This window comes from Haemaphysalis longicornis, unplaced genomic scaffold (assembly GCF_048455015.1).
Source record: "Haemaphysalis longicornis isolate Haplotype H1 unplaced genomic scaffold, Haemaphysalis longicornis Haplotype H1 scaffold_7, whole genome shotgun sequence".
NCBI classification, from domain to species: domain Eukaryota; kingdom Metazoa; phylum Arthropoda; class Arachnida; order Ixodida; family Ixodidae; genus Haemaphysalis; species Haemaphysalis longicornis.
In genome coordinates this window covers 67,510,571-67,534,739 of record NW_027526422.1, presented here as the reverse complement: position 1 = coordinate 67,534,739, position 24,169 = coordinate 67,510,571, and the positions used below count along the sequence as shown (strand labels likewise).

At 46.4% G+C, this 24,169-nt stretch overlaps 2 long non-coding RNA genes across 2 annotated transcripts in view; both read right to left on the bottom strand.

Moving 5' to 3' along the window:
* LOC144144425 (uncharacterized) overlaps positions 1–24,169 on the bottom strand; it is an 83,555-nt gene that overhangs the window by 23,088 nt on the left and 36,298 nt on the right. The window contains exon 4 of the long non-coding RNA XR_013317251.1: positions 14,085–14,162. This is a non-coding gene — a long non-coding RNA (uncharacterized LOC144144425). The remainder of the gene's footprint in view (positions 1–14,084; positions 14,163–24,169) is intronic.
* On the bottom strand, positions 1,070–8,338 carry LOC144145852 (uncharacterized). Its single transcript, XR_013317607.1, has 3 exons — positions 7,962–8,338; positions 5,530–5,799; positions 1,070–2,643 (listed from the first exon to the last, which is right to left on the bottom strand). It is a non-coding gene; the product is annotated as an uncharacterized LOC144145852 (long non-coding RNA).

The following is a 24,169-nucleotide window of genomic DNA, read 5'->3' as shown; positions in this document are numbered from 1 at the left end:
AGCAATAACAAGAACTGCAAACATCACAGAACAATGCATACAAGTTCCCTGGTGAAGCCCATGGTTGAAATGTAATGCCATTGTTCAGAAAACATTATTTTATCATGAGGCTAGCTTGTACATGGTGCCTTGCATTATGTCCCTGCCGGTGGATGTGGGGTCATTTGTCACTGTTGCAAATGAAAAGCCAACAGCCAGGGCCCATTAGTTTTGGCTAGTATTACGAGGTGCCTCACGGTAAGCATTCTACGTCGATAGACTTTTTTAGAGTTGACTAGAACTGAAATCAGCAAAAGATTCTCTACAAAACATTCATTCTATCCGCAGCTTTAGGGTTTGCTAATTTCCATAGTTGGGTTTCTTCTGCCTTTCTTAACAACATTTTTCTTTTGATAAGAAGGTGCACAACCAAAAGCAAAAAGCTTTTCTGTAAACCTTTGGTAGCTATATAATTGTTACAAAATATTTTACTCTAAATATGGCAGCTTAAACTGAGAATATTTGCATCTAAAAACATTAAAATAAGTTTAAATTGATCATAAATTTTTAGCTGTTTTTACGCAAAACTGTACATGGGATATGAAGCGCACCACAAGGAGGGCTTTGGATTAGCTTTAGCAAATTTGGGACATTTAAGGTGCACTGAAATCTCTACACATGCGCTTTTTCACTTTCTGTATCCACCAGGAAAATGGCTGCCAATTTAGACAGCGATTCTAAATAGTAGTTGACGTGCATTTTAAAATAATTACAAACATTATAGCCACAAAATTAATTTTTACAAGTTGTAGACACTGCCCGTTACACCAGACATTGGACTACACTGTCAAGAGCTTTGACATCTACAATGACGTCTACAAAGCAGGCTTATACTGGTAGAATGTTTCATACCATAATTACTGTGTGTTCAGAGCTCACGTGTGAAGTATGGATACTGCTGCTTCAGCAAGAACCGAGGATGAGCACCCTTCCTGGTTCTGAAAAAAAATAACAGAGGAAATGCCTTAAGCAGGATTCTGAAACGGGGTTGAATGAAACAAGAATGAACAAGAAATTCTTTCAAAACATGTAAAGCAATGCAAACAAATATTTATTTCAACTTATTTCTACAAAAGACCACCTCATGAAGACTGGTGGTGGGGTATTGGCTCAAAAAAAAAGCAGAGAGCACTTATACAAATGCTACAGGGAGCCTTCGCAGCCAACAATTGTTTGAACACACCTAAACTAATCACTGTTCAACAAACTCATAAAAAATGTTTGAATGCATAAAAAACCAGTGGTAAACACAGGAAACAGTTAAAACAGAATGACGGCACAAGTTTGTCCCGTCGTTCTCTTCTGTGTCCTGGGTTTTCCTATGGTTTTTCATCCATTCAAACATATACCAGCTAGCCCAGTCCAACGCCTTGGTATCATAAAAATATGGATAGTCAATCCTTACACAAAGTTGAAAAAAAAAGAAAGTATTAAATAGGTGACAAAATTAAAACGACAGCAAATTGGTTGGCTTTTAATTTTAAATGATAATATAAAAAATAATGGCATGAATGAAAGTGAGCAGCACGCGAAGTACCTTGTTGCTAGCCCGACATTCCACTTTGAAGCAAAATGTCCGCTTTCAACACTACATAGGCTAAACATGCAATGAGGCATTCCTTTAGGCACACAAAATATACCATAATTGTTAAAAAAGCTACGAATTAGTTGAAAAAACCTGACCACGACAAATTGGAATTAGTGACTAGATACAGTTTCAGAAATACACAGCGACATCATATAAAAATATATGGTTCCCATACAAAGATTGATCATAACAAAAATTCAGGACATTTATCAGACTGGCATCAATGTGCAAAGCAGCTTAATGAAGGAAGACGGTCTTCACTAAAAACATGTTAATATTGGGAGCTCATGTGCTTCCCTGCAAGTTGGGTGTGTAAACCCACTGACATCTTAACTAACCCGCCTGAATCATCACTTGATAGACATTGAGGAATTTTACGAATTGGTTTATTGTAGCCAGCTGTCTAGTTTATTTCCCTATTTTTCTTGGCATTTCGTGTCTAATTCTAAATTTGGTGACTAGCTTTTACTATGGTCATGCACTGGTGACAACGAATATTTGATTTTACTTTAAAAAAATTTCAGTTTTGTTTTATTGCTCACCAGCCAACGATCTGAAATATCAGAGGCGCTTAAAACGTATGTTGGCATTTCCTTCCTCCAGTGTAGTACAACTAGTCATGACTTTTACCATAATTTGTTCACAAATCGTAATATGTGGAAAGTATTCAGCTTAATGAAAATGTCATTTCAGAAGCATGCACAATCAACAAGGCCTCAATGACTCTCATGACGTGGTCCACTTGTTTCTGTCACAAATAACCTGAGTGCAGACACATTCCACCGAAGACGAAGGTAACATGCCCTCTTGGGTGATGAATATTTAAAAAGCCTTATGAGTAAATTTGCTGCTGAGCACGTGAAATTGTGGCATTAAAACAAAAGATCCCTCTGCGGCATCTTTCACTTGGAGGAGCGCTTGACCACAAACTTTGAGAAGCTGGAAAATGCTCCATGAACCGCTCCAGCCAGCAGAAACGATGCAGGACACAAGTTGGTAGGCGGACCGTTGGCATCCTGCGATTGTGAAGATATTTCTGTTTAGTAGATGCTCTTCTTTTTGTACCACTGTTTATTTCCCCTTTAACAAGCAGCTGAACTCCTTAACGTTCGCATAATAAAATGCTGCAATGCGGAACAGTTAGCAGGGTTACCTCAATTTTGCTTTTCTACGAATTAACACAATGTAGGTAATCTGCACACAACTACAATCAAACTACAATTTTCACCTACTTCACTGCTAACATCAGCGTTTGACTGCTCAAGCACAAATACAGGTTAGACATGTGAGCAATCTGCTAAACGTATCCCCACAAACTGAACAATCAGGCATCAGAAATCGGCAAGGAAGGAGGTGTCACGTTTAAATGGCACTTTTTTTGTTCAAAACATAAACAACACCTGGAAGCTTGAAGCGTGAGAGGGGGTCTTTCACGCTGACAATGTCAGATCATAGCTTGCTAGTGGGCACCTGCACGATGTGCACAATGTGTTTCTTGAAAATGCGTGCGAAAGTTTGATTGATGTGTAGGACGAGAATTGCAGCACGTTTTGACACAGGCCTTGTGGACGCTTCTGCCTGCTAATGTCAATGTGGATTCTTGCTAGTCGCCCTCTTCACTTCTTTCTGAATATAATGCTTTAGGCATTATATTCAAGACAACGACTGCATCAAAACGTGTAGCAATTACCTACGTCCCACACATCGGTGAAACTCTCGCACACATTTTCAAGACACGCAGTGCATACATTGTGCATGTGCCCACTAGCAAGCTGCGTTCTGACATTGTCAGCGTGAGAGACCCCCTCTCACGCTCCAAGCTTCCGGGTATTGTTTATTAGATTCCATGCGCTGAATGCAAATCAGTGTACATTGGCAAAACGGGCAATCTGCACAGAAGATTAATGCAGCACTGGAACGAAGTGAACAAGGGCCATGCAAAAACAAGTCCACTGGCAGAGCACCGTGAGAGGACGGGACACGTGGTCGACTGGAACAAGACAAAATTACTGACAACTGAGTGCAATCTATCTTCTCGATTACTGCTCGAGTCCCTCATTGTTCAGACGACGCCCAACATTATCAACATAATGGATGGCAATCTGCACCATATCTATGCAAACTCATTGCGCCACGTAATGCCCAATATATAGCTTCGTTTTCCACGACACATGCTCACCGTGAACAAGCAACAAACCGTTAAATGGCTTTCTTGACTTGGTCAGTGACCTACGTTTCATCACTGCAATAATGCTTTTACCTGCCTACACGGCATTCCGTCAAACACTGGACTACACCACATGAGCCATTGGCGTTCTTAACCTGCACCAGAGTATATAACCTTTCACTACTGCTATGAGATAGACCCATAAACGCACTTCAATATGGCCTTTATATTTAGCTCTTGGAAACATTATGTATAATTTTACCTTTAAGTTGCACCTGCTACAGCAGCTGGTACTATACCAAAAACATGAAAAAAAAACGGTGGTTTAACACGCCAAAGCTACACTTGGGATATGGGGAGCACTGTAGGGGAAGGCTTCGCATTAATTTTGACCATCTGGGTATTTTTGTGCGCACCGAAATCTCCAAACACGGGCGTCTTTACGTGTTGCCTCCACCTGAAAAGCGGCTACACCAAGCGGTATCTAACCGACATTCGCCTCCACAACACACCACCCTAGCCACGGCAGTGGGTTAAACATATGAAATAAAGCGAGTTTTGGAGTGCAAACGAAAATATTAATCACACGTCTTATTTTCCCAATCGATGTACCTTTTGAAATCCACCATGCAATCCCCCCTCCCCTACCGGCCTACCAAACACCTTTGTCTCAAGAGGTTATCAGGCTGTTGTTAATGAAGTAAGTAATGAAGTACAATCCGAGACTTGCCACCGTTAAAGTCATGCACTTTGTTTTAGAGATAAGCGACATTAGCCATTTGCAGCACCAGGAGTTAATTGTGTTAAGATCAGATTGAAAGCATTGACGGTAGTAGTTGAAAGAAATTGTGTGATAAATTACAACATCATCTGCAAATAGACCTACATGGGAGGATATGCAACATGGAAGATAGACCAAGCAACCTGCCTGGGGGGACAACAAAGTGGCACGAGCAAAAGAAGTATATAGTTATTAGAAGTAAACTGCATTTGAGAAGAATGAAAATCTTTTGCTCAAGTGAGGACATTAGGGTGAAGTTTGAGAAGTAGTCTGTGGTGTGCAATGCGATTGAATGCTTTAGAAAAATCGAGAAAAACTACCGCAGTTTGTAAGTCTGTGTCAATGGATCAATGTAGATCGTGAACTAATCCTGAAAGTTATGTTTCTCAAGTAACCCTTGTGAAAACCGTGGTGATACTCGAATGTGATATTGTGATTTTATAAATAATTAGCGACCTGAGAGTGGATGAAATGTTTCCTGACCTTGCATATGGTGCTTGTTAGGGAAATTTAATGGTGAAGTACCGTCTCCTGATTTAAAGACTGGTGCTACCTCGACTATCTTCCAACCATTGAGATTAGTGCCTGTCAGGAGAGACTGCGAAAAAAGCGCTGTCAGAATTCTACAGACTGCGGGATGTACTTTTCGGTATAGTATGATTATTACCAGTATGATCTGAAGTAGACCAGTTTGTATTGCAAGTTTAAAACCATATCGAAAGATCCTAAATGTTTGCTTGGCTTGATTACATACGAATACTTGCTTCAAAGTCAGTTCAATTTCTCTTCTTGCCCTTTAGTCATCAGCCCCAGATTCTCTTCAATATCTCTGCTAAGCAATGACACGCTCCATACGCACAGCACTGCTTCATGAAAATGTTTCAAATAATCAGAGGCCACAGCACTGCTAACAGGTATACATCATGGCAAGTTCCACAACATGCAATAACTAACCTGAAAGTACATAATCGGTGGGTGCACTGATATGGCAGCACTGCCTGGACCGATGTGTCGAGCAAATGCGCTGACTTCTGAACGGGTGGTCCAAGCGGCCAGATGATGGATGAATGACCATTCCTGGCGGCAAAGCGTACGGAGCACCAACGAAAGGCCAGGCAGTACTTGGGTACAGCAGGTGCAGTGTCGGTTGGCCAAGGGAGGCCCTGGCAAAGCCTTTGAAACTGGACTGGAAGGCAGCTGACCCAGGACAGCCAGCAGCAGCACCTGCAGGTGCATAATCTGTGAGTGTGCTGACACTTGTTGAAATACAAGAAGAGCACACACAAAGCACGAATGCTTACATCAAGTAGATTTTTAATCGTTTAAAGACAGTAACCTCCAAGGCACTAATAAGAACATTCTTGGAACACCCCAAGTGAAATTTAGGTCACAGTAAGAATGTATTTATTAGACCCGCAGGTACTGTGAGTGGGGTATGCATGATATATGCAAAGCTAGCTACTGAGCTAATTTGCATGGAACGCATGCTAGCAGCTCATCTGTATCCCTTGCTTTCAATCGGAACTGGTGTGTGATAGTTGAAGCTCCTCCATTTCAATGTCTGACTTGTATCTGCACGTTCAATTCTCCAATATAAATCGAGTTGAGCGAGTGCCTACAGCTTTCTTGTTAGTCTCTGTATGGCCTGCGGTTTTGCGAAAATGAGAACTTGCGAATTGGCTCAATTTTCTGCACTAATTTAAACGATACATATGCCTCTGATATCAAGCTCCAGACTTCCCGAGAGCCACTCTGACAGAATCGGCAGGCGCCTCGTAGGCGTTGTGAAATCTCCCCCACTACCGCGAGACTATGCTAACTCCCTGCGAGGCCACATGCGCGCATTTCACCTTCAATTTGCACGTATGTGAATTCTATACCTCTATGAACTCTCAGACGGGCGTCGTCATATTCGTGCCGGACTCGTGAAGCTCGGCAACGTAAATTACCGCACTCGCTCGCTGGCGCGCGGCCCGAACTCTCTCACCGTTTCCGGCCCTTGCATACTATTTTCTCCACCTTGCACTTTGTAAATTCTCATGTTTAACTACACCTCGTGCGCCCTCATCTCTTGCCTGCTTTTCTTCCAGCACAACTCCGTCAGCACCCGGTCGACGCGTACGCTGTCGGGGCGCGTTGGCGAGCGAGTACGGCAATTTCGCTGTTGTCGAGCTTCACGAGAACAGCACACATATCGCGGCCCGAAGACCGCGAGGCGTACGGTCGCCGGTCTCGCGAGCGCAATAGCTGCGAAGCGCACTGCACGGAATTCGTGGGGGGGGGGGGAGAGATTTCACAACACCTACGAGACGCCAGCCATGGAACCACGTGTACGCGTTTTCACATGCACTTCCAGGGAACCTCCTGTTCATGTTATTTCTTGGTATACCGCGGGTATTCACGAGGGAGGACTAATCACAGCATTGTGCCACTCACGCGAAATTGCGACTGCGATCTGCAACCGCAAAGGCACTGTTTGAGAGACACATAAACAAACGCCCCGGTGTTAAAGAGCCTTGCGTGATGTGAAATTATTAGCAGCCGTGTACCATAGCGCGAGCATCGTAGACAAGGTCTAGCTTCAGCGTAAATTGATGCTGACTTCTGCGGAAACGGTGGACTGGGCGCCAAACAAGTATACTAATACCCCTGCTACACTGGGATCTAAATGTCATTTGAACCAAATGTCATTTGGCTCAAATGCCAAGTTGTGCTGCTACACTAGGCTTTTAAATGCCATTTGGCTCAAATGACATTTGAGCCAAATGAGCACCGAGAGAGACATTTAGGATTTTAAATGCCATTTCCAGCACTCTCGGACGCAGCGTCTTCGATCGGCAATAAAAAATATAATACTTCCGTACGTAAAACAAACAAAATATTGTTGTTTGTAAAACTTTGTTCACTGTTTATTTACTTAAAATACGAAATCAACAAATTTAATTTTCATACTCTCAAAACCAGTGGGTCAGTTGCAAAAAACACAAACAAAAACAACGCAAGACAGCCATATTTAGAGTCAAAACTGGTGTCTCTTCTAATTTGATATCATTTTACTGCCTCGGACTGCTCCAAAGTTTGATTGTTGTATTAGTGTACGAAAACAGAACGGGGCAACAACAGCGCCACTACAGCACAGCGAACAGTTGTGAAAGCTTTCAAATGCCATCGAAATTGTAGTGTAGCACGGCGGATTCTGAATGGCATTTGAAGCAACCCATTTGAGTCAAATGACATTTGGTTCAAATGACATTTGGACCCCAGTGTAGCAGGGGTATAACTCACGTAGGGTCTCAGAGCAAACGAGATGGGGGTCTAGCGAATTACTGACCCATAAACACCAGAACTCGTTCCAACCAAATACAGAATAAAAAATGCGTACTTACCCGAGCAAAAACGATGTTTCCAACGTACAATTCTCCTTCACTGTCGTCTTCATCTCGCGGACACACGAACACGCTTTGTTCTGATGCAATGTCATCCACTTTTGACGCGCAGTATTTTATCCGGCGATGATCGTTCTTCCAGGGTCCCCATGTTCAACACACGCGTAGGTTGGAAGGGTAGACATCACCCATAAAGCTTCTATAACTATGATTTAAGCTTGAAATAGATAAAACAGATTAAATCACGCCACCAACCACTCGGCACAAAACGCCATGAAAAAACACACACAAAAGTGAGAGATAGTTGCCAGACTTCAAAAGCAGCACCTCTATGTTTGACGAAAATTGTGTTACTACTGTAATGTTGGTAATTATCTTTCTGCTTTCAAAGTCTGAAATGTGTTTATAACTTAAATTTAAGGTTTTTAAACACAAAAAGTGAATACGCATCAAGTAATTGACATATATACTGATATTGTAAAGAGGTTTGACGTTTGTTTTGGTTTTGTTTTCACGGCGGGCTTCTCAAGAGAGAACGTGCGAGAAAACGAGCTACTTTGGGTTTAGGAAGAGGGCGGTAAATGTCGGCGTGGTAGAAAGCAAGGAACAGGTGCTTACCCTGGTCGTAAAAAAGGAGCTAATGAAACCCTCACGTAAAAAAAAAAAAAAAAAACGTTCGACGAGGAATTGAACCATTGACCTACAAAACAGTACACGGACGCGTTAACAAACAGCTATGCCGGCGGGCGGTGTTCCAGGCGCCTAAAACAACTCTATACTTACGTAAGTTGTCAACGAATATTGTCGCTTGTGTTTAGTCATCGCCTCCTTTAACGATGTTCTAGTTTATGCTGCATTTTTAAATTCTGGCTGTCCTAACGCTTGTTTCTCACGCACCGGTCTTGCAGACGAGGCCGCATTGCTAGCGCTGCAAGCGATTGAGCCAAAGCTCCATTATTTGACTCAAGAAAAGCTATCGCAGTCAACCCGACCTTTTCTGCGCAAGCCACGGCAGCCACGAAATAAATGGAATGTGCCGTTAGAATTATGGCGTTGATAACGCTTGTTTGACCGGCACCGTCTTGCAGACAAGCAACGTCGCTCTAATACTGCAAGCGATGTCACTCCTGGCATGTCAGGCGCATCAAACCCATCGTGTAAAACGACTGCTAACAGTGCGAAAACCTCTGAGTTTGTAACAAATGGGGATTTGCGGTGGCGGCGACGTAATAGGTACAGCAAGCAGGTAGGCAGAACAGCAGCGTAGGGTTACAACCTTTCCCCGAAAAAAAAAACGGGCCTTCCGGGGGGGGGGGGGGGGGAGGGGGGATTGTGTTGAAAAAAGACGCCATGTTTTTTAACATGCAGTGCCATTTATTGTAGTGTTTTCTTAGAGAGAAATCAACATAACGTTTGTACTGAAAGAGATTGAGAGCTTGGTTAATCGCTCTGCATGTGCTTCACTGAAAAGTAACCGCAATTGCTGACCGCGGCGGTAGAATTTCGTTATTTTGTTCTTCCCTTAGGTCCTCCTCCATCTGAGGCAGCGCGCTCGCCCGCGTATTTTCTCTGCTCGCGTGTCTTTGCGCAGCTTGTCGACATAGGCGTGCGCAGAGTTCTCAATTTGGGGGGGCAAAGTCTTACCGCTGCGCCCCCCCCCCCCCCCAGAGCAACTCCCGACCTCTTCTCACTGAAGGCCTTGCGGTGCGAACGCAGTGCAAAGAGGGATGGTTATAAAATTTTTATTTTAATGTGATGGAATTGCAACACACACAAAATATTTCTGAGCAGAAATTTTACTTTCATGTGTTACATCGGCAAGGCATGGGGCAAATTTGGCGCCCCCTTCAGATGATTAGGGGGGGCGGCCGCCCCCCCTGCCCCCCCTGTGCGCACGCCTATGCTTGTCGACACGTATTCATCGTCTTAGTTGTTGAATTGACGCTTATAAAACGCCAAAACGGGCATAATCACGGCACAAAAGCCAAAAAACCGGCTGATGACGGCTGGTTTTAGATATGGACCGGCAACCGGCCCGCTGTTTAAAAAACCGGTCGGGCCGGTCCAAAACCAGGAAGGTGGCAACCCTACGGCAGCGACGAGCGAAAATGATTCTACACGACCGCCCCCGTCGGCCTGCGCAAAAAAGGAAGATAGAACCCCTGCATACACGCCCTCGAAGAAAGCTGTACAGCCGATTCAGTTTGTTGTGGACGAAGAGCAACCGAGGCTGCAGCCACAAACCATTGCGCTTGCCGTGGTATGAGCCAAAGCATATCTTCACATAGTTATGTTATCGTCCGTCTGACTGTTACTTACTGAAGGGAAAATTCAGAACACAAACGTTGATGTCTAGCGTCTATGCCAGACATAGACGCTGCTGTTTAGGCCCTAAAAACCACCTTCAGGGCGTCTGTCGGTTCTGTCTGATGGCGCGCTCGCGCCGCTGATTACGAACGAGGCGTCTGTTGGCGTTGACTTATCGTGTTGGCGAGCCGGTAAACGCCATCACGGTTAAACTCCCTGTTGGAAGGCTACGCTGTTGGGATGATAGAGTGCCGACAGAGCTTCTTATTGGCCCCACAAACGCCATCAAGGTTAAACTCCCTGTTGGAAGACTAGGCTATTGGAACGATAGAGTGCCGACAGAACTTCGTATTGGCCCCACAGGCGTGCTGTGAGCCCAACAAGAAAGTCTTGTTGGAATTTTTGCCCGGGGCATAATAATACGGGAACAAATTCTTAGGTAAATTCGATTTCGTTGAGGACACCGATGCCTCGCGTAAAAGTTTTATTTATAGGACTACAAGAGGCATTTTGTAGCCTTTCCTTCCCGTGCACCCAGACATCGAAACGAACCTTGTGATACACTCGAAGCAGTAGATTAGTGCAGAGTGGAATTTAAACATTCAGCACGTTTTGTTCAATTTACGAACAGCAATTTTAGAGCCTTTCCCCTGGTCTATGTGGAGAGTTCATATTTATTCTCTCAACGGGCGGTGAAATAGTGCAATGTGCGGTTTAAACATTCAGCCGGTTTTTGTGCAATTTTGCATGCTTGCATTCACACACCGTTCTTTTAGGCACCCTAACGATAAGGTGCCGTGGTAACACCCCAATCGAGAACAAAACTTTTTAGCACCCCTTTAACGGTCGTAGCACCCTATGAAACTGTTGATTACACCCCTGAATTTCGGCACCCTCGAGGTGGGGTGCCCGAGCAATATTTGGGTGCTTGAAAGGTGCAAAAAGGATGCAAAATGTTCAGTACACCCTCCTTGCACCTTAAAGGGTGTAAAAATGTTAAGATTTACACCCCTTAATATGTGGCACCCTCATGATTGGGTGCCGGAGCAATGTTTTAGTCCTTAAAAGGTGCAAAAAGGGTGCAAAATGTTGAGTGCACCCTTTTAGCACCTTTAAGGGTGTTAAAAAGTTTAGTGTGCAGGCATGGTGCTTCGTAGCGCAGCAGCAGATGGGGCTCACGCATCGCTCGCACTCGCTTGCTGATCTTGCCAATCAGGTGACTGTGGTAACTGGGGTCCACGCTGACGTCGCTCGAGTCGCGAACATGGTATGACGTCACTGAAACTACTTTATGCTGGAAATACGTTGACGTCGTTGTTGTTAATGGCACTAGTGATTGGTCCCGATCTCCAGAACGATAATGTAGTGCTTTTTAGAAGCGAATTAAAGTATATTTTAAACGTTTGCTGTACCCAGCCCTTCGTGTTGAGTGTCCTTGTATGCATACGGAGGAAGTTTACAGCAGGGTTTTTAGACTTAAAATTTGATGTCTGAGCTCCGTTATGCGCTTTCCGCTCCAGTTATGCTTTCTTTTTTAAGTGAAGCTTGTATAGGCGTACTCGTGTCAGCGCCGTACGCCAAGTCCCCATTACCCTTTTCTCATACTCATCGCCCGCATGTGGTGGCCACTCTCACAAGTGGGGGGCGGATCATAAAATACTGCCAGCCAATCACAGGCGCATCCCCGCCCTCCTCCTGAGAAGGTGAAGGCAGGCTATCTCACTCCGCGTGCCGTTTTCTCGCCAGTTCAAAGAAAACTGCGCCAAGGATAGGCCGTGCTTGGTCTACTCTTCCGAAGAGCAGGCTCAAAATCCGGCATTTGCGCTGGGGTCAAGCTCAGCGGAAAGCATGGGTTGCGTTGGGATTGGTCGAGGATTGGGTTGTGGTGGGTCAAGGGTTGTAAATTTGGTTTGGAAGGGATTTTACACGGAATTGGTGTACAGTTTCACAGGTTTGGACAAGCAATGCGTGCACTCCTGTTCCCGGTAGGGCAGGGGTTGGTTATTTTTTACTGGGACAGGCGGCTGATCCCAGCCATCCCACGGAACGCTGCGCCTTTTCTAGGATGATCTGTTTGTGTAAGACAATGCATACGTGCTATGCATAAACGTTGACAGGCATTGCTGGAAGAGTTCAGTTTATCATACAGGGCATCTGTATGCTCAGTCTGCCGTCTCGCAAAGTACCATCTAGTGATCCGCTCAAGGGCGTTAAGTGCCGTCCTTCCGCTTAGGGCAAGTCGATCCGTTATCAATAATAATAATAATAATAATAATAATAATAATAATAATAATAATAATAATAATAATAATAATAATAATAATAATAATAATAATAATAATAACTTTATTTCCACTTGGAAAGCAGAGGACACCAGGAGAAAAAGCGTGGCTAGCTCCCGAGCCCTTGATGGTTTCACCGCAGCATCGGCAAAGGAAAAGGAATTGGCTTCATCACTACTTACAGACGAAGGAGGCCCTTAGTGGCCCATCAAAGCCATTCAAAATGAAATGCAGTCTAAACACTCTAAAATATCATTATTCTGCCTTTTTCAACGGAACATTTTCGTAGAGTGCGCGAGAAGTTCGTCACGGGATGCTTACAAAGTTCTCTTACGCACTGTCGTAGTAACTGCGCAACCTACGCTACCTGTACAACATTGCCTACAGCTTATGTTGATAATGGCCAGGCAGCCACTTTTTTGTTGCTATGTCATGCCGTTCCCCGCTCGCTAGCCTTTCCGCGTGCTGCCAGTCAGAACACTCTGCGCCGCGCAGCGCCACTTCCCGAAAACTATACGAAACAATTTACAGGGTTTGTACAGCCTTCGCAAGTTGGTGGTTTCTTCGCCTAGTTTCTTCGCTTATCTGTCGTGTGGCACGCGACGGTAGACATGCCTTTCGTGCTCCCGCTCCTCTTCTTTGAAAGTGGCCGACACTACAGGCAATGTTACACGGGTGGCGTTGGTACAACAAGCGTGTCAGCCAGTATTTCAGGGACGAAGGTGGCAAGTGTAACCCTGCACCTCAAAATATGCATGACCGCGCACTTGATTACGCAAGTGCGTTACTGTAAAACGGCCATGTGTGTGTGTGTGTGTGCAGCTTGATGAAGTATAGTTACAAAGCTACAAGGGAGAGGAATCGTCACATGCGCGGTTCGTGACTTTGGTCTGACACACCTGACGCCAATACAGGCAGAATGTGTACACTGCAACCGCACCAGAAATATCTGCATTCGTAAAAGACACCTTCCTTGCGACATCTGTTACGGCCCCACGTACATACTAACCTATCCGTACAGACGGGAAATCAATTGTATGTGTGCTATAGGGTCGCACAAGCAATCTGGAAGGAGCAACCTAAACCCACTTATGAACGTGCCGCTAAAGGTTTTCTGTGGCGCCCCAGCAGGCCGCATTAATGGCTTATGACAGTTCTACATTCCCTGCAGGAGCGTGCACTCAGCGTCACATGACTTAATACTGCAACTTAATAATAGTACTCTGTCGGCTGGGAGAAACAACTGCTCAGGTTCGTGGGACGGCCATGGGTTACGTACACTGGGCTCCTCCTTTAGCCAGTCTCGCACGTCCCCTCTACATGGGGCATTTCAGTCGCAAGGGAAAAGCGACTGCAGCTTCAGTCATCTGCATCAATGGTCACTGATGGTTTTTCTCTGAATATAGCGTTGTCGTAAAGCGGTTTTGTGTTTCACATCTTGAAAGTTAACCACGTAACATCCAACCGCTGCAACACTGTAAAGATATCGCTTACAATGTCAGTAAGTTAAGTGCCCTAAGCTAAACGTACTCACCAGGCATGTAGAATTTTCAGGAGCAGTTTCCATCATGTCACCACTGCACAAAAATGAGCACGATTCATAAACGTGTGCCTGAAAAGGAAAATAAAACCCGCAAATATTAGTGTGTGTAAAATAAAGCGACTAAAATAAGTTAAATTTTAAAAGAGTGTACTTCACCGGTCTGTGAAATTTTTATGTAGAACTTCTGCGTGATTCCTGTATTACCAGTTCGAAGTTTACTTTTGTATTTGCAAAAAGGAAACAACGACGAAGGTTTCTTGTGCATTACTATTTTTCGAGCTAACTTGGGCGAGTATTTTATGATGCACGCGATAATATTCAGGAACAGTCACCGCGTCAGGTATCCCCTCTTAACGCGACACCGTTATAAGAATCATTCTGCTACTTTTCGTGGGTATTAGCCATACATTATCAGCCGTGCTCACAAGCGTTCGGGTATTTACGCCACGGCCGCAAGCCGGAAGCTACAGTTAATTGTGATCCACGTTGGTTATGCACTATGGATGCTGCAGGGTCTGCAGCCCCATTTCCAGTTATTCCGGTACCATTTTCTCAGAAAGATGCTTAAGCACTTGCATCGAGTGTGGAATGGAGCATGCAGCGATCGATTTGGGAAGTGGCATCCCATCATTACGCGCCCCTCTACTCTCGACCCGCTTTGTAATTTTAGTATGCCACCTGGAATATCCAAGCATGATGCAGCAGTACTCCACCGAATGCGGTTGAACCTCGCCTTCACACGATACTACTGCTACAAAAGCAACCAGTCCACCTCGCCACTTGTCACAAAATCGAGCGTACGACGTCTAAAAGTACCGTAAAATTTTTAAATTTTATTGTAGAGCGTCTAATTCTTGTTAAAGTCGTCCGATTCATTCAGTTCGGTTCTATTCGCCCCGAGAAAATGCTGGCACTCTCTCGAACGAAGCCACGGTAACGCGAACACTCGCCGGCTCGCCGGCAAGAAAATACCAAAATAAAAGCTCCGCCGCACAGCTTTCACCGAATCGTGGCCTCCGAGATTCCCCCGCGAAGCTTCGAAGTTCTTTCGAGGTGGCGCGCATGGCCTTGCCAGTGCTAAAGCGCGCCGATGCTTCCATTATTGGAGAAAGAGGGAAGCTGTTCGGTCGACGGCGGCGGGCGCGTTGTGTGTTTTGCCCTCTGCACACCAGGGGAGCCACTTGCTGCCGGTCGTCGGGGCCAGACGCCGGGAGCCCTTCGCCCGCCAACTATGTTTCGATAAGTACCCTTGATTGCCCTCTGCACACCAGGGGAGCCACTTGCTGCCGGTCGTCGGGGCCAGACGCCGGGAGCCCTTCGCCCGCCAACTATGTTTCGATAAGTACTCTTGATTGCCTGTTTTCTCCTATTTTATGTATCAGTTGCAACTTTCTGTCTGTATGTTGTAAATCGAAGTGTCAATAATTAAACAAGTTAACCTTTTGAACCTCTAAAACCTTCGAGTGCTTCATCGCTGGACTCATCCTTCAACAGTAGCGGTGCTGGACCAAATTACGCCGTTACAATATTGTGGGACTCTGTCTCTCATATGCATCGAACTGTTCGTCTCCTTTTTTAGTCAACTGCTCGACTTCGTAATATCGGTTTGTTGACGCTCTTGATTGTATCAATTTGTCTAATTTTGAACTATTTCTTGCATTTGTATTCGATCTAAGTTGTCTCTCATTAACGTTACATTACGTCGTGCTTGTGCAGTGTTTTGCCTGTCTAAATATAAGTCTTTGTACTGTTTTCGTTCAAGGCTCCGACTCATTCTTGCCGCTCTGCTCGGCGAAAGCCGCACATCAGACGGCCACCTCCTTCGTCACCTGTGCCCTGTAGATGCGGTGGGGTTGTTTGCTCGATGAGCCGACTCCCCACATCTTCTAACAGTGCACCCAATTAAGGAAACGGTGAAACCGCTGTACCTACAGTCTGATATGCGTGAAGATCTGCAACACCTAATCTGTGACTGTGTGCGATTTAGTACGCAAAGAGCGTCTTCCGCAGTGTCTCTGGGCCGGCTGCTTTCCGTAGGACTGGAACTGAAGGACGTATTAGGTCCCTGGAATTCTTCCAAACATGCTTGTCGTGCTACAAAACCTTTATTGGCCTATCTAAAAGCCGCAAGCCTTGATCAAACTTTGTGAATAGTTATATATGTTCCTCTTCATCATTGTAATTATCATCGCTGTCACCGCATTCATGTGGCGTAGCAAGTCAGGCGGCTTAACTCGGCTGACATCGCCAGACTCGTTAAATGTTCTTCTCTGGGGACAATAATACTACGGCGGACAGCAAAAAAATGGAGAATTGATTAAAGCAGGCAACGGCGCCATCAAACCAAAGCTCTTTTCCACTGGTAATGATTCGGGTGCCAATATTGTGTCACCTACCTAAAAAGAGGGGAAAGACGCCATGCCCTCAAAAACCAAGGAAGAAAGATATAAGCAGAAACAAACCAAAATATGTCCAAGTTAGAAACAGAACCTAGTATGTAGCAAAATATTTACAAGAATATTCAAGTTACTCTCCCAATTTCTTGGGACCCTGTCACTACCGCAAGCTCTCGTAAGCGATAGATAGCGCCACGTAGAAAAGCTAAAACGTCCCGCTAAGAATAGTTCAGGATGTCATCCCAAAAAAAGGTACACATAAGATACCGCGGCATGACGTTATAGAGACATGGTAGAGCCGATATCAATGAGGAAAATACAAAACATATAATCATTTGGCCTTTTCACATTGTAAAAGGCATAACGAAAGAGAGGAGAAGGAATCACAAAAAAATTTCGAAGACCCATGCAGGCACTGATCATGACCTGAATATCGTTCAGTATGCCGTGCCACAAACTTGTCCATACTGAAGGAAACCAAAAAAAGTACTATCACCAGGAGGCTGCGCGGAAGCTCCCAATTTTCACGCCCACTGAAAAGTTCCTGAAAATTGGCCTTTACAATACTTTAGAATATGTCAGAAAACTCACTTTCCTAGTACAAAGCGGGCGCCTAAGATAAACAAAACGGTCATCCTGTGCAATATTTGCATCCCTCTGCCAGAGAAAAAAGAACCGAACGGCATGATGACTCATCAGCTATCCTGCGACTCTTCACCCCCACCGGAAAACATGGATTCACATTTACATAAGGGCAGGCGACAAGCCAGGATCAAATTCTTTCAGGGCAATTTTCAAAACCATATATACGCCATGTATACGCATATACGCCATATATAGACAATATATAAACCATATATGACCCTTCCCAAGAGTATAACGAAAGAAGAGTGAATTGATGAACTATTTTAGCAATAAGCCTGAGGTTCTGCGGGGTTATTGGGAGGCGGGATAAGACGAAGCGAAAGTAGCAATTAAGTTCTCATGAACGCAATTGAATACTTATTGTCCATTGGCAGGCCCTACTAAAACTGGCAGACAGGTCTACACTGCTTTGCAAAGGCCACTGGTGAGTGAATAGATTTCAATGCGTTCGAGAAGAGTGATCGCACGAGCTCAAGGTGGAGCTGTGCGATGCGTCGGGCAGCCAGCCATGGGAGTTCGATTACGGCTGACGTAGCGAGCGGGCGTGTGCTCATGTTCACCCGCCCGCGGCCGGAATGGTTCGCGATCTTTCTCGGCAACACGTCGCGTCCCCGGGTGTTTGCTTCGGCGATGGGCGCGCTGCTGTGTGGGGCCGTCGAGCTTGCCTCCCGCTCTCCAGTACCCGCCTCTTTGTCTGAATCTTGCCTGAATCTGCACCGAGTTAACTTTCAAGGTTCTGGACTACATCGAACAGCTCATCACATTGCAGCTTCGCCAATTCGACTTTTCTCTTCACCGCTCCTGTCAAGATTCGTTTCCCGGACGAAGCATGACTCCACGACTGTGCCGTGTGTTGTGCTTCGTCCGCGGGGGTCCTAGCCTAACTGGCAACCCCTCTACCATCTTCTATCTGTCCTTTTTTAAATGCAGAGCATTTCAGTAACTCACGATATCACCCGCGTTGACATCCGTAGTCCGCACCGCACCCCTCCCTACTATATATAAAAAAATACTACCCGGCGCCCGGTTTCAATCCCTCGACCCTGCGGGCGGAACGCAATGTACATGGTGCTCTACCCACTGCGCCACAAAGCCAACACAGAATGGCACATTACGAACGCGATATCGTTGACTCATTCAAATTACTGCTGACGAGCGCTCTCTCGTCAGCAGTTGCCACAAGTGCAACAACATTAACGTAACGCAAACTACTTAACGTCGTGCGCCCCCGGAAATGCTCTGCATTTGATCGTGCCCCTCTCGAGGGGGATGTTTCACTGCGTCTTCTCTCGGTCGCGGGACCCGTTGCGCCATCTGGCGGAGGCGCGGCACAACTCGTACCACTTTCTTTGAAAAAGCGCCTCGAAAGCGCGGCAAATATGAAATAGGGATGACGTGCTTTCGAGGCAATCCGCCGACGCGGCTGCTTTGTGTACAGACTCGGCGGCGAGCGTCCCGGGATTCTGGTGCCGACCGAACCCCATTTTTAAATGCAGAGCATTTCAGTAACTCACGATGTCACCCGCGTTGTTTGCTTTCTTTACTTTTCTCTGCCCTATCCTAATATCCTTCCATATTCCCACCCCGGACTGAGTTGAACGCAGGTGAACCCGTCTGAGGGTTCAATAATATAACCAGAATATTTCTTTCTCGATTTCCTTTAAAGGGACTCTGCGAAACTTCTGATAAACGTTTCCCCTCTTTACTTCGTGTCTGGAAGCACTGCGAAAGCCGCGCTATTTTCTCGTCGCAGCAGGTACGCCTTCATTTAGTGCTTTACTCTTGTGGCTATCTTTTTCAAAGCGGCTATCCAATGCGTTCATTGCTGCAACGAAAGGAAAGCCGGCCAATAGCCACTACACAGATGTAATAACGTAATTCCAGCGGCCGAAGAACGCCAAGACCGCGAAAGACAGAAGAATCCTCGCAGCAAGTTGCTAAGCTCTCTGAAGGGCATACAGAAGTGATTTTTGGCTGAGGTACCTCAAGGCCTCCGGGATCAGCACATGAAGGAGTTTCCAGGGACTCGCGTGCGTCGACGTCGCGCTGCGTCGTCATCAGCAGTCCACTGGGCCGTTCCTCCCTGGTTTCACGGCCCCAGGTTATGGCGGATCGATCAGAGGAAGCGGGAAACAGACGTCCCGTTCTCGTGGAAGCAATGGAACGCTAGAGCTCGAGTACGTGAGCGCGGCCGATCTGCTTTCATCCATCGTGCCAACGCCATCGGCCTTCGCCCGCGTCACGCACCCATTCCTCCTTTGTTTGCCACAATGACATTGATTACGTTGTAGGTCTAACCACGTATTGGGGGGGGGGGTGGTTTGTTGCAAATTCAATGGCCTTCTGAACATTTACCCGTCAATGTCTGAATTAGAGTAACCCCAAAGTGTGCTACGTATGCTAAAGTCACCTCCATTCACAAGGGGCCTTCAAACCGAAGAGAATTAATTTGTGCTATTCAGTCACAGGTATGTCCGTAGGTGGTATTGCATTGAGGGCGGTAATACACAAAATATGAAGACGGAATTGGTAGCCGGGTGGTGCACTTCATACTATTATGACCTCCCTGTTAGCATTGCACACGTGGTCTCATCTGTATTGAAAGACACGCAGTCCTTGTGAGTTAGGATACACGTTGTTCCTTCTTTCATTGCCTGGAGAGCGACGTCCAGCATGTTCTCTGATGTGGAATGCATAAATGGGCCATAATTTTTGACTCCAAAGGATGGATATTGAGATGAATATCGGGTTGTGGGAATTGATCTGGTGCTTTAGAAGAGGACCATTCTGCGAAAAACTACGAAAGTTCTACTGTACGATATTCCATTGCACACTATAGCATCGCAGGCGGAAAGTCAGTGTTGGGGATGTTATGGCTCTTGGTCTCCTCTGGGGTTGCGGTTTCAACAAATGAGCGTAGTGGATCGGCCAGTTGGGTAATGTCGGTTTTGATAATGTGTATGATCCATGTCACTCATGAATCCCTTTGAATGCTTTTTGTTGTTTTTGGAGTCTTCAAATGTCAGCTGCGTATCCCGTTGTGCAAAATGTGTTGGATTGTCAATTCTTGCGTGCTTTTCGGCTGTTGTTGCAAAGAAAGGTTTCCTTCTTAACGCGACACCGACTACACGCGCCAGCGGTTTCCTCAGAGAGTTGCACTTGCGTCGCATCTAATTTTTCAGTGCCTGATTGAGCCCCGAGCGTAGTTTTTGCACCTCGGCACGCAGGTCTTCAAGTTCGCATTTAAGGCTGTTGTTCACTTATACGCTATCATTAGTTGCTAGTGTTGATGTATGAGAAGGGGCGTCCTTTTGTTCAATTATTTACCGCGTCTGCCCACGAAACTGATGTCTTGAGATTTGAAGTGTTCCTATTTCCGTTCGACTTTTTCTTTTGTGGAATCTCGAGTGTAGTCGACCGATTTCACCAGACGGCTAGGGTACACTGAGCTAACCGCGAAGTGAACAGGCTTCTTGCACGCTGCACAGAAGGGGGTGCCGTCGCATTCCTCCCCTGCGGCATGGGATCGGCCGCAGTCCCCGCAGACACTCGGGGAAGGGCAGAATTGTGCTATGTGGACCATTGATGCAAATTCAAGCAGACTACCCGCTTGGGAGTGTATTCCGTTGCTCTTACCAGTTTCAGGTAGTACTTAGGAACCCAGGGAAGAACCCCAGAGCATAAGCTGATAATAGCGCGGTCCGACCTGCCAATCTTCTGAACTCTCAGTTTTTTAAATGCAGAGCATTTTAGTAACTCACGACGTCAGCCGCGTTGACGTCCGTAGTCCGCACCGCACCCCTCCCTACTATATAAAAAAAAAAATACTATCCGCCGCCCGGTTTCGATCCCTCGACCCTGCGGGCGGAACGCAATGTACATGGTGCTCTGCCCACTGCGCCACAAAGCCGACACAGAATGGGACGCCACTAACGCGCCTTATATCATTGACTCATTTAAATTACTGCTGACGAGCGCTCTCTCGTCAGCAGTTGCCACAAGTGCAACAACATTAACGTACCGCAAACTACTGAACGTCGTGCGCCCCCGGAAATGCTCTGCATTTGATCATGCCTCTCGCGAGGGGGATGTTTCACTGCGTCTTCTCTCGGTCGCGGGACCCGTGGCGCCATCTGGCGGAGGCGCGGCACAACTCGTAGCATTTGAAAAGATGCGGCGCCAGCCAGCTATGGTCCCTAGAAATACTTGCTAGTCTGCCGTCCGGCGGCCGCGAAGGGGGCTCCTCCGTGATGCATGCAGCGGCGGCGCTGCACGCAGTCGGAGCGCGGCCGGCCAGTGTCGGCGTCGGGAGCAGTGCAATGGACGGCGCTTCGCTGTGCTGCATTCGTAGGTATGGGCGCTTTCAGCCGATTTTAAGGGCGCATTTTCGTCCTCTACAAAACAGATTAGGCAAATAAATTGGTTCCTACGAATACGAAGAGTTTGTTACCGAAGCATGAATTAATGCCAGTACGCTTTTTTGCCTGTTCACAACACAGCCAAATAAAGAGGGTGTCGGTTACTTTCAGCCCGGTCAACCCGGATAACTCCACGCATACTGTTGGTATTGAGGTCCATCCTGTTTGCGGTCACATCTATGGTTGCAAGTCGGTCGTTATCCGTGCGTGAGATGATCCGTTCGGGCAAACTTAGCGGGTGTTCGGCGTCATCAAGGGTGATAAACGCGCTATTATCGGCATCGTCATATTAATGATAGCCATTTCCGCAAGTTCGGTGCGTGGAGAGCTATAGCTAATGGCTTTAGATATGTACTGTCTGGGAGTGTAGCGCATTTTAATATTAACCAGTGGTTTTAGCTGCAGTGAGAAACGTGTTCGACTTGCCCTCCGGTTTTGGATTCTTTGTTCTTATTAAAAGGCAAGATGGGATACCACACGCCACCGTGATGTTCATTTATTTGCTCGTCCTATCCGCTGTCTTGTGAAACATCTTAACGACCAGATGTAGTTTATTGGAGGTTCCCTTTATGAGCATTGTGGCTGTCGATTTCATCGCTCGGGCTGTCCATGTTATCGCACTTGGTTCCGTATTCAAAAGCCAGCGCGGCGTTCTTATCGCAAGGAGCAAATATTGGAGGCGTCCTCTTCGCAATAACTTTAACGCAATTCATGAACAGGAGCATAAACATCATTCCAGACTTTGAAAAGGCTGTGTACTGTTGGCTGCAAGAGAATACCTAAACGCTTCAGAAAGATTCTCCCGTCCACTGTGAAGAAAGGTGGCAGAACATGGATGCCACGATACGGGGATCTGCAGGGGAACGAGGCAGCCAACCTATCGTGGGTGCTATTTTGGAAGGCCCGAGTCTTGCGTGCTCCCGAGTTTCCAGCTGCGTGGGTTATGAAAGTAGTGATAGTTGAGCACCGGATACAACTCGAGTGAAACCGGCGCAATCGCGCGCAGCATGCCTGGCATATTCACCGCGCCGTATTGGAGCCACTTACATTGGTAAGGTACGACTTTTGATATCCGTGTGCCGCGCAATCTGAATTCGATCCGTAACTCTCATTCCCTAGTATAAACTAGATAACGCCACTACTATTCTGAAATCCCCAGCCTGGCTGTTCGCCACGCCTTGGCGCAGGGTGGTCCGTTCATCTCGGTGTTCTGCTCTTCCACATAATTATATGTTTGCTAAGTCGCTTGGGGGTAGACCCACTGCAGCTCTAGGCAAGCACAAAGTAAAAAAAGGGGTTTACTGTGGCCAAGGGAACGCGCCCTGCTCCAGAACATCAAATATGGATTTTGTTTACTGCTTGGTTGAGTGTGTAGAAATCTTCCCTATTCAGCATGCCACGATCACGTTTGAGCATGGTCGAGTGCGTTTTAGACGTTGACGTTGTGTCATTTCTCATCGACTGTGTTTCACGGTGCACGAAGAAGGCTCTCGTGGGAAAATCGTGTCCTCTAGGCTGCTCCTATAGGCTCGGGCAAGAGTGAACTCCAGCTCGGACCGAACACCACCGCGACTGTGGCACCATTGACTCACGGTGGCCGGGGGACTTCGTTTTTGTTTGGAGCTAAGTTCTTGTCACTGCTAGCGGGCATCCAAATGACGACTTCGTGGCTATAACACTACGCCATCGACAAAGTCGACGCCATGAGTGGGTGTGGCTTCAGTCGCTCCGCCGTGTGGACGAATGGACTAAGTGTGTTTGATTAACATTAGAACTCGGAGAAAACTCGGGAATGGTTTTTCATGGCCGAGCTGAGCTCGTGTCAGTGAATGCTTTGGCGGGGTTCATTGTCCATGGTCGCCGTAGCTGGCATATTTCTACTCCGATAAATGTTTTAAACGGAGGAGGAATTTGAGCTTGTTTTTATTTTTACAAACGTACTGCGCATTGGCTGCGCAGTCATCTGGTGACCGACCCCCGTTTGCGACGACTTCGGGGCGGCTTTCGCTCAATGTCCGTTGAGCAAGTGTTGTGTCCGCTGCGGTTTTACGCGACGGGCAGCTTCCACGAAAGCGTTGGTGGCGTCCGCACCATCCACCGCCACCAGACGATAGTCAGCCAATATGTGCGCACTGACATCACTGGAGACCGTTTCCTAGACCTCGCCTTGCTTTTAGGCGGTTCATCAGACATGGCTTCCGCAGGGTCTACCGCACGTCTGCAGCCGGAGTGTGCGCTTCAGTTATCATGTGCTCGCAAAACAATTCCATAAATGTACAATCAATGGTGCGTATCTGTTATCAGAGGCTTTCTACACATTTCAACGGGCTATCTTCAGCGTCCCCGTCGTATGGCAGGAAGCACACCATGGAAAGCGAGTAAAGGGTTAGTTAAGGATTAAGATAACCACGTGACGCCAGAGGGCGGGTAAGCGGGAGAGAGAAGGAAGCGAAAGAAGAGAGGGGAGTGAGGGGATTGAATTCAATGACAAAAAAATCAGCTGTAGAGAGCTTTTTTAGAGCGTTTATTTTGCCACAGGGCATAAATAAAGGATATGAGTTGATGTTGAGGAAAGTTGATTAGATGAACATGAAAATGTCCGCTTCGAGTATAACGT